The sequence below is a fragment of the Engraulis encrasicolus genome, chromosome 14 (assembly GCF_034702125.1).
Source record: "Engraulis encrasicolus isolate BLACKSEA-1 chromosome 14, IST_EnEncr_1.0, whole genome shotgun sequence".
In the NCBI taxonomy this organism is placed as follows: Eukaryota; Metazoa; Chordata; class Actinopteri; order Clupeiformes; family Engraulidae; genus Engraulis; species Engraulis encrasicolus.
In genome coordinates, this window is record NC_085870.1 from 9,330,144 (window position 1) to 9,341,972 (window position 11,829).

The following is an 11,829-nucleotide window of genomic DNA, read 5'->3' on the forward strand; positions in this document are numbered from 1 at the left end:
TTTCATTATGCAAAAACAATATCTCTGAGCCGAGCGGGCAGGCAGCGGGTAGCATTTCTAAATGCATGAGATTAGCATAGCCCCTTTCCTTTTGGGCGTTTTTTAATTCTTATTTTGCCACTGTGCCATTCTGCATGCTTTCACATGCGGCTTAAAGTGGGGCCTCACGCCCTCTCTTGTTCATCTCTCCCACATTAGCTGTCAGCTTAGCAGCAGGGCTGAGAGGCTGATGGATGCCTGTCGTTTGCTTTAACCCCAGAGAATTAGGGCTGGACAGGAAATGATGTGTGTGATAAGAGCAGGGAGTCAACAGGGGTGAAGGTAGAACAACAAGGACCGTGACATTAATTCCTTGAGCTTGTACTGATGCAAGCTCCAGCTCTCTCTCTTTCTCTCTCTCTCTCTCCGGGATCACGGCCTATTTACGTGCAGCAGGAGCCCCTGTCTTAAGTGGAGCATTTCCAGAGGATCCAGAGGCTTCCATATCTCTCAGTGTAGTGCTCAGAGTTGTATTAAGTACAAGTACAGGTAAAAGAAACATACCAACCCTCATAGGGTATTCATTAGGTACACTGTAACGTACAATAGTAAGTTCCCCTGCTGCCTTAAGTTTGTAAGGTAACTCAACTTGAGACTTCTGAATTGACACAAACATAAGCCTCAATTCGAGTTAACTTATAAACTTAAGGCAGCAGGGCAACTTATTTTTTTAAAGTGTAACTGGCTTGCACTGTTTTACAGTGTACAGTGGAGTAACTGGTGTAAGTACTATGCCATATTATGTACTAGTGTTGTACTCACGTTAATTAACATACTTCATCTACGTCTATACACGGAGTACGAGCAGTAGAATCTCTTGATGTGTTCAGGGGAAAAGAGCAAGGATTTGGCACAGTCATATTTGGGGGAAGGACTTTGAACTGCACCTGCCGTAAAGCATGATTTTGGAGGGTTGGGGAGGAGAGATGAGTAGCAAGACATTGAACCACAATGTGCTCTGTGAAAATAATGTTACGTAATAGTGGTGGCAGTGTCCCTCATTCATTACATGATGTGTTTATGTCCTGGCTGTAATGTAATATTATCTGCAGAGATTTTGGAAAATTTTCAAACAGACACTTTGCAAATATTATTTTATACTGTAACTATACATCTATAAAGTTGTTGATAATAGACACTCTGGAAACATTCCTCATTCAATTACAGGAATATCATCTCTCAGTTCATACAAAAACAAAGCAGGTATGGAGGTTTGTGCCTTAGAGGCAGTGCATCCAGGTGTATTACAGCAATCCCCACCTCATACCTTAATTATTATTATGTATTTTTTAAAACTCAAATGGGTTTACAAAATAATCATATAATGAGTAGGAATATTTCACAATAAGCCTTGATATGTAATAATAATTGTAGGCCTTGCCCAAAACTCAAACTATATATGACCTTGCTAAACTAACTCCTTTCGATGGGTCTTTTGTGTTCATGTTATAACTTGCACGTGTTACAGCTATTGCATGTGTAGATGTCATAGAACTGCATGCCATGACTGCTTATCATCAAAGCTGTAGTCCACACCCCTTAATCACAGCCCTGTAAGAAAGGTTTTTTTTATCTTGACAAATAATATCTCCTTCATTAGGGCCTGCTGTGACTAAGTGAACTTTCAACTGAAACATGTGGAACTCAACACCAAAGTACCAACTCCGCAGCCTCCACATACATTTCTAAAGTCATCCATCTTGAAAGGGTTGATCTCAAAACTGCACTCAGCTTATACACACATTATGGAGATACACATACTATTCGATGCAAATCCACACACCCGTACAACATTTGTACAAAATTCACCTCCAAATTTTAATCAGGAACACGATAGAGCGTTAGCACAGAAGCTGCTGTCCACCCACTTAGGCGAGTAAATCTATGGAAAAAACCCACCTCAGTTTTTCAACTGATATTGATACATTTAGATGCCCTTACTAACATTAAACGTCAAAAGTCAAAGTAAATCTAGTCAAATCTGACTTCAGGGAAGGTGTCAATATATAATCAGCTAACTTCAGATGACCTATTATCTTTATATTGGAAACCCAGACATTAAAATATTTTTATGGAAGCAATATAAAAATTGCCAGATGCTAACTTCCTTATATCGTTCAACTTCTCTAGGGCATGCTATTTGCACTAACGGCATGAATGAACATAATCACCTTTTTGGCACGTTTTCAGGATCTGTTTGGTTGGAGTGTTGTTAGGGTTGATAAAGACACTGCTGATATAGTAATATCCATGTGCTGTTTGTCAAATTCATCAGGATACATTATCAGTGATGATTCATGGTGTCACTGGCTGTTTTGGTCTTTCAACAGCTGACCTGACAGACAGGAGCCACTCTACTTGTGTAAGTTCACTTAGAGGGTAAGGTGATGTGCTTGGTACTGAAGGCAGTGTTGTCAGATGTGTCTGATCAAATCCAGCCGAAAAGGTTCTCAAAAACCACAAAAATGCACTAAATTCCGCCCAATTTCAACAATTTACGTTGATCTCTATGGGCAGAAAACGGCAGAAAAAACCCGCCAAATGGCCAATTTTTCCCATTTTTACCCGCAGACGGCCATCCCAAGTAGCCCAATTGGGCGGGTAACCGCTCAATCTGGCAACACTGACTGAAGGAACACAAGGTCCTGTAAAGAACAGGCTTTAGCAAAGCTTTCAGGTAAGCCAGAGCAGAGCCTGTTGAAGGCCCTGCTTTGAAGGCAGGGGTCAGGGCCTTGTATTTAATTCGATCAGAAAAAAGAAGAGTGACATGTGGCCTTTTGGGTTATGTTAACGCTGGATGTGCCACTGTATTCTATAGCATTTGCAAATGTGTTATTGCACAATCTGGAAGACCAGTCAGAAAGGAGATGCAGTAGTCGAGGTCAGAGAATACCATGGTTTGTACCAGAAGTTTATTGGCATATTGGGTCAGGTACGGTCTAATTTGTATATATATTGAACAGTGAGAAGCGGCATGACTGGGAAACTGATTTTTAATGTCATTTAGCAGGTCCAATAGAAATAGCATCCATGAAAAAACCCTATGTATCAATGTTTTGGGTTAAACCTTATATTCACCTGTGTAACTCAAAAGTTTTCTTACAAGCAATAAATGTGTGATGAACAGACAGACACACAGACTCTCATAAGCCAGACAACTTGAACGAAGCGTACACCTCTGGCCTGGCAACTCGGTGGGCAGGGCATAGTTAAAGCCTACAATGTCATACTCTGCAACCTGCCATCACTACAAAGGTATTTAGCTAGACCCAGAGATGTGGAACAAGCTAGACAATATTGTGTTTTTTAGGATGAAATTGTAAAATGGCAACTTCCTGTTAATTTGTTGCACTTATTATTTTTTATGGATTGACGCCAGTGTACGACTGATCAATTAAGCAACAAGGCAATGTCAATCGTAGGAGAGGCAAGGTTCAGTAAGTTACGGTTCAGTAAGCTAAAGTTTACTGTCTCATTGAACCTGTGGTGTGCCACAGGGTACAGCACTCAGACCTGTTCCGTTTAATCCTTCTGTGTAACTTGTAAACCGTGTGATTTGAAATTGAGTAAATTGTGCAACAAATTCCCATCGAACTGCACTGTCCAACAGAGTGGTATATTACCCTTTTTTTGCTGAAAAAAAAATCCCATTTACACATGCTTAACTCGGGGCCAGGTCAAGTAAATAACACTAAAACACTACATTGTTGTGTTTTGCAGTAAGAAATTGGGAAGAGGCTTGAGCAAACTGTGGAAGGATGCAACTCGAAAGTGTCCACAGACAGTACGCTGTCCAGAATTGAACAATGGAGTCACATCTTGGTAAGTAAGAAAATAGTTCTAGACATGTTTCTACAGACAGCTGTTTATGTTAGAGTGCAAATCAGTAATCAACCATAATTTCTTCAATTGGTTTTGGCCACTGAACCTCGGAGTTGTAAAGTGACAAATTAAGTCAGGGGTCATAAACAACTGTGTCAAAAGGGAATATCAACCTTCCCTCATTTGAAAAAAAGAGAGAATTGCAAGATAGCATGGATTACGAATCCGCATAAATATGCTGTTGAGAGCTGTCATAAATATGTTAAGCCTGTGAATGGCAAGGAGAAAGCCATTCAAGTCTCCATTTGTCTCTGACAAATCTGAGTTTTCAAAAAAAATTCAGAGGAAAACCTCCGTTTCTGTGTAAAATTAAGGCACAAACAAAATATGTGTAAACAGTGTTTCAACCAGAGAGAATAGTGTGAAGGCTACTGGTTATAGATGTAATGCTTCCCACAAATCTAATAAGGTGGTGATGATGAACCTTGAAGTACATACCATGTTTAATGCAGATTGTGTGCAAAATAAAAGTACCCTGATGCACCATTGTCGCAGTCTTTGCCTTTTCTACGTTATACTTTGTCATTTTGTCAGGATACTATTGGGTTGATGACATGGGCTGTCAACATATAACAAGGTATTGTCAGATATTCAGGGGTAAATCAAAGGAATCAAGTTGTAAGCAACTATCATAGTATTTCTTGTTCTACTCTTACTGTAGAGCAGGGCTTTGAACCGTTATTTTTTTCCAAACGTTCCGTTCCGAACAGAAACGGAATTATAACGTTTCCGGTTATGAGTTCCACCAATAAATTGACGTTCCTGAACCGGTTAGAACAAAAAAATACTGTTCCCGGAACGGTTAATTTCGTTCCTGTCAGCTGATTACTCCGATAGGCCTAACTGACGTTAATTAACCAAGAAAGACGGAAGTGCAAATGAGTCAGCCTACATTCCAAACTGTTTATTCAAGCAGATGAAAAGAATATCCTCCAGAATGTTGTCATTCAGGGACGACCTAAGCGGAGAAGCGGAGAATAAACTTCAATGATGAAAATGCACGCTCCATGCTGACTTGGGTCACGGGGAGGGCTATGATGGACATTGTGAGTTTGTGCATATTTAATGGATGCCCAATAACGTTGAACATTCTCGGTGCGCTTTACACGTGCTTCTCTGCAATGTCTTACAATGATGCAATGGAAACTTTGCCCTTTTGTATGACAGTGGTTTCTCTTATTTAAGATGTGGAGTGGAGACTTTGTAGTCTCTCTCCATTCAGTCAGAGAATGTCAGATGTCACACAGGACGTGAACCTCAGCCGTCATGGTAACGTGCGCAGGAAAATAATTACTTTTTTTGTTTGTTTGAGGAACGGTATTAACCGGTATTAACCGGTTACCATTATTTTTAAATAAGTGTTTCCGTTCCAGAACATAAAAAATAATAACGTTTCCGGTTTCGTTTCTGTTCCCTGTAAAATACAAAAAGTTCCCGGTTTTCGTTTTCGTTCCTTGAACCGGTTCAAAGCCCTGCTGTAGAGTCCCATCATCAATCAGATACTGAGCTCATCTATTGAGGAGCAAGACTTCTTTCGAGTTCCTAAAAGCAGTCCAGATGCAGTAAGTTTAACTCAGTTGAATAACATGATTTGGATGGATGAGACTTTTCACTGACTCAGAACTACCACCTTCAAAATCAGTTGGCACAGTGTAGTTTATCATGAATATGGGTACACCCGTATTTCTAGTCTTACTATATACAATATACCTTTGAAATGAGGATTCCACAACCACAAGGAACCATGCAGCATGTTTCCTAGAGAGGGTGAAAGCAGATGCAGAAGGAGCCATCACTCAAGTCTTTACTGTAGTTATCTTCAAGTTATCATGTGGAAGGTTTAACTGTCTATCCACTAATTAAGCCACATCTGAATAGGTCCCATGTGCTCTGTTGACATTTAGCACGCTCAGCATCTGAATTTCAAGGTCTGAACAATGGATGACCACATGACTGAGGTTTCTGTCCACAGACCAGAGAACCTAGTATACCAGCTGTTGTTTTAGGACATGCCAACCTCAAAATGTCCCTCCTGATATTGTGTAGGCCATGCCCATTTGGTGCCCATTAGTGGAAGAGGACGAGAACAACAGCGGAAACCAGTATTCTGAGCAGTAGCTATTCCAAACAATATGCTACCATACATGAACCATGCAGAACATGGTGTTACCAAATATTTTTTTTAAGTAGAGAAAGATACTCCAAACTTCGCCCACCCAATGTAAAAGACTGTGCTCAACTGGTCTCCCAAGGGGGAGTTGTCCCCTCCTTCTTCTTCTGTTTTTGTGATGTTCGCTGGTGGCTTACACAAGCTGTGCGCTACTGCCATCTACAGCGCCAAGGGAACCCCATTTATTCTCAACTTAAGATCTCCAAAGGTCTCTGAACCGAAGGTATCCTAAAGGGGCATTCACCTGACATCACATGGATCTCGGTAATGTCCTAGCCTGAAGTATCTTTCTCTAATGGACGATTTTTGGTGTTACCCTTACAGAGAAGGTGATAGTTCTTGGTTAGAATGTGACTGTGTTGTCATTACATGTGCCTCAGTCATCTGACAAACTGTAGAATGTTTGCATAAGAATGTTGGTTTTAGAGGACGGTATCAAAGGCCCTATATAGCTCAAGGTTGCGATTGGTTAATGATACAGTGTTGTGTAGTTACTGTAGATGGTTAAACACATATAAGCGCATGCCGAGGAGGGTAAGTGAGGACGGATTCAAGGACAACGACCAAGAGAATCCTAGACAGACTAGAGTCACTAGACAGACCATTTTTTCAGTCCATATCAGTTTAAAATGGCAGTCCAAAGGTATAGAGCTGTACAATCATGCTTTACCGCCATAAGGTTGGTTTTGAAACAGTGCCATCTGCCAATTCCTGTTTTTGTAGGCTGACTGATTCCCTCAATGTCTTTCCCAGTTACTTAGAGACAGGGTTGTGTGCTTATTATATTTTGCAGACCGGCAAGATCGATCCAGCCATACAGGTTAATACAAAAGCCTCAAGAGAGACAATGAAAAATGTTCATTCCAGACATGATGGAGCAAACTCCAGGACCTCCAAACCTCAGAATCAGGTGATTCTTGATTTGTTTTTCCTTTCACACAGCTTCTCCACTGTTGAGGACACAACCCTCAGCAATATAACGCCTTTGAAATGGGTTCAAAGGCAATCAAAGGAGACCCTCTATCATGAGGTGGTTTTTACCAATTTTGGTTGGTTTGGTTTGGTTGTTGCGTCTCAATTTGACTTACCACTCTAATGTCATAGCCATGTTGTAATGATCAGTGCTTTAAATTAACACCCGCCAACAGTCAAAATGCTGGTAGTGTAAGTTTTGGCTGGGAGAAAAGACCAACCTACTAGCCACTTTGACCCATTAATGAGTGTGTGTTTGGCTAGTAAGCTAATGTACTAGCCATTTTGGCTGGTGATGTAAAAAATACATTTAGAGCCTTGGTGATAATGTGAGTTTTTTTTAGCAAACACTCAGTTGGATGGATCACTGGCGATCCCATCTGCACCAACTGATGGTCATAGTCGTCCTTTGGGAGCCTGGTAGCTATCAAGTTCTTGGAACTCGTCCTTTTCAATCTTGCACTCTGAGAGTTATATGCACAAGCATTAGCAAGATGTTCACCCTCAGCATCCTTTCCTCCTCCAGCATCTGGAGTAGGTAACTTAATTAGCTTTGAAGGATAGTTTTGTCTCAGAAGTAGGCCCTCTTCTGGTTCACAATAAGTACTACACATTTCCCTGCTGGTTGCTACTTTAGTGCCCCCTATTGGTTTGACAGGGAAATGGTTTGTGGCATAATGAATAGTAGAGTTCTGTTGCTACTCATAGGCACATATTGAAACTGGACTGTCAATGTCAACATTATATTAGTATGTTTAAATATTTGTTTAATGAATGTATAAGTCTATGCCATGTATAATGCATGTCTATATAAGTTGATATTACATCATATAAAACCAGTTTCATATGAGTCAGTGTATCCCTGACTTGTTGTAAAGTTGTCAAAAATACAATCGTGTCATTGCTCACAATAGGAATACAGCCTCAACATTTTTCAAACAACATCTTCAATAATACAATTCTAACTAGTACGATTAGCACCTACAGTACTAGCCATTAGCCAAAAAGTAAATTCAGAGCCCTAGTTATGATGTGAGTTTTCTCAGCAAACAATGATTTGGATCGCCAGCGATCCCATCTGCACCATAAGGATACATGGTTTGAAACTGACTGAAATGTCATTGTCATCCTTCTGGAGCCCGGTAGCTATCAAGTTCTTATGATTCGGCTTTTCATATTTCGCAGAGTGAGAGTTACATGCATAAGCATTAGCAAGATGTTCACCCTCAGCATCCTTTCCTCCTCCAGCATCTGGATTGGGCAACTCAAGTAGCTTTGAAGGATAATTTACTCTGTATGCCCTCTTCTGGTTCACAATAAGTACTACATGTTTCACTGCTAGTTACTGCTTTAGTGCCCCCCATTGGTTTGACGGGAAAATAGTTTGTGGGATAATGAATAGTAGTGGTCTGGTTGCTACTGGACTGTCAACATTATATTAGTATGTTTAAATGTTTGTTTTATGATTTTATAAGTCTATGTCTTGTGTAATGCCTGTTTATACAAGTTGATTTTACAAGATATAACAATAATATGAGTCATCCCTGACTTCTTGTAAAGCTGTACAGCGGAGAACAGCAATCAACATTTTTCAAACAACATCTTCAATAATACAATTCATCCCATTTGTTTTTGAAAACCGTGCCTTTGGGTGAAGCATATACGGTATATTAGATGTTGGATGAAGGTAAACTGTTAAAGATCCTCCTCGGTATTCAGCTGACAATTACCAATAGCCTTTGAATGAGCGGTGAAAAAGTTGCGTTTGATGCGTTTATGTCCTGTAATGTAATATGATCTGCAGAGATTTTTGAAAAAATTAAAACAACAGACACTTGGCAAATATTATTTTATACTGTAACTCTCTGCAGTAAATTACCTTCTGCCATGAGTAATCTTCTCCAGGCAGATCTATCAAGGTATAGATAATAGATAGCCTAGTGAACTAGCGCTACCTGCTGGCGGCCATTTTTTTTTGCCTGCGACTGGTCTAGCCTCGATCAATAGCCCGGTGCTGCCACATTGACCTGAATCTGGTAAACCAATCACAACGCAAATATTTGTTTTGAATCAAAGCGGGCGGGGTTTTGAGGGAGTGACGACAAAGCTCGCGATGCTGGGGAAAGCACAACAACAAGAATGATTGAACAGCTCTCGTTTGACTCAGCTTTGGAATCAGTTTTGGAAGAATTAGACTTGAGGTTTTCGTTGAAACTTGTAAAGGAAGATGTTCTACGCTCATTCATCTTCAAGAGGGACTTTTTGCCGTTTTACAGACACACTATAAAACGTGAATCCACATTCTTTGATGGTAGCAATTGTCAGTTGTGCATATTGGTCAGAGTGTTGGCCTAAAGGCACAGACACGGTTTGAAAGACAACAGGTTGTTTTCATCAACAATCTTTGGATGTCTCATCGGGGCCAGACTAAATTACACACCCAATCTCACATATTTAGTCTGGTTTATCAGGCTAGATAATAGACACTCTGGAAGCATTCCTCATTCAATTAGGCTACAGGAATCCCACCTCAGTCCATGCAAAAACAAAGCAGGTATGGTGGTTTGTGCCTTAATTAAAGTTTTTTTTTTTTTTGGGTTGGGATTAGTTTACAAAATATTCATGTATTGAATAGGTATATTACACAATAAGCCTTGATATGTAATAATAATTGTAATAATATGGCCTTGCCCAAAACTCAAACTATATATGACCTTGCTAAACTAACTCCTTTCGATGGTTCTTTTGTGTTCATGTTATAACTTGCACGTGTTACAGTTATTGCATGTGTAGATGTCATAGAACTGCATGCCATGACTGCTTATCATCAAAGCTGTAGTCCACACCCCTTAATCACAGCCCTGTAAGAAAGGTTTTTTTTCATTTTGACAAATACTATCTCCTTTATTAGGGTCTGCTTTGTCTAAGTGAATTTTCAACTGAAATATGTGGAACTTAACACCAAAGAACCAACTCCGCAGCCTCCACAGCCATCTCTTAAGTCATCCATATTGAAAGGGTTGATCTCCAAACTGCACTCAGCTTATACACATATTATGGAGATACACATACTATTCGGTGCAAATCCACACACCCGTACAACATTTGTACAAAATTCACCTCCAAATTTTTATCTAGAACATGATAGAGTTTTAGCGCAGAAGCTGCTGTCCACCCACTTAGATGAGTAAATCTATGGAAAAAAACTGCACATAACCCCCAAAAAATGATACCAAAGGGTTTTCAACTGATTTTGATACATCTAGGTGCCCTTACTAACTTATAAAAAATCTAGTAAAATCTGACTTCAGGAAAGGTGACAATTTCAAGGTGGCATCTAAGGTAGCTTGCTATGATATGATAATTACACAATTTGCTAACTTCAGATGAACTATTATATTGGAAACCCAGAAATGCTAATATTTTTATGTAAGCAATATATAGTCTTCAAGTTGCCAGATGCTAACTTCCTTATATTGTTCAACTTCCCTACGGCATGCTATTTGCAGTGCACATAATTAACATAATCACCTTTTTGGTCTGTTTTCAGGATCTGTTTGGTTGAAGTGTTGTTAGGGTTTATAAAGGCAATGCTGATATAGTAATATCCAAGATCTGTTTGTCAAGGTCGTCAGGATACATTATCAGTGATGATTCATGTTGTCACTGGGTGTTTTGGTCTTTCAACAGCTGATCTGACAGGAGTCACTCTACTTGTGTAACTACACGTAAAGGGCAAGGTGAAGTGGATGGTACTGAAGGAACACAAGAGAACAGGCTTTAGCAAAGCTTTCAGGTAAGCTAGAGCAGAGCCTGTTGTAGCTTTGTAGGCAGAGGTCAGGGCCTTGTATTTAATTCGATCAGAAAAAAGAGGAGTGACATGTGGCCTTTTGGGTTATGTTAACGCTGGATGTGCCACTGTATTCTATAGCATTTGCAAATGTGTTATTGCACAAGCTGAAAGACCAGTCGAGGGGTGGATGCTATAGTCGAGGTCAGAGAATACCATGGCCTGTACCAGAAGTTTAGTGGCATATTAGGTCAGGTACTGTCTGATTTTTATGTAGAGTCCATATTGAGTTTGATATCATGGCAGCCTGAGTCTTTGGCTGGGCTCACCAGCAGTGCAGTTTGAGTGGGATTCAGCTGAAGGTGGTATTCCTTCATTCCTTTGTGTGTGCACAGACCATGGAGTTATCTGTCTCAAATAACAGGTATAACTGACCCTGTGCATCATTCTTATAACAGTGGTATGAGAAGCCGTGGGACCAGATAACATGGACCAGTGAGGTGGTATACATGGCAAATTGGAGCCCCACCACCTACCCTTGTGCCCCCCCATTGGAGAGGCAATGACTTGAGGACTGCTGACCTTGCCATGATACATGCTAAGAAGCGATATTACCAGACTCAATGTATGTCCAGAAGAACGTGAGAAACATAAAACTTTTAAAACATAAAATTATTTAAATCAAAGATAGTTGTAAAATAAGCATGTTTTCAAAAATCCCGTCAACTGGCCTATCTGTACAAAGACACTACAGGTGTTGGCAGTATCTTTTAGATTTACCACAACACTAAAAGAGATATCCATAATCTACCCTGAATATATCTTTTGGCTCACTGTATAAACAAAATAAAACAATATTTTGAGACTTTTGAGTTTTTGCATTTTTAAAAGTAATTCATATGTATTTAGATATAAGCTAATTACCATTTTGAAACATAACATTTCAGAAAACTGGCAATTCATTTTCTCATACTAT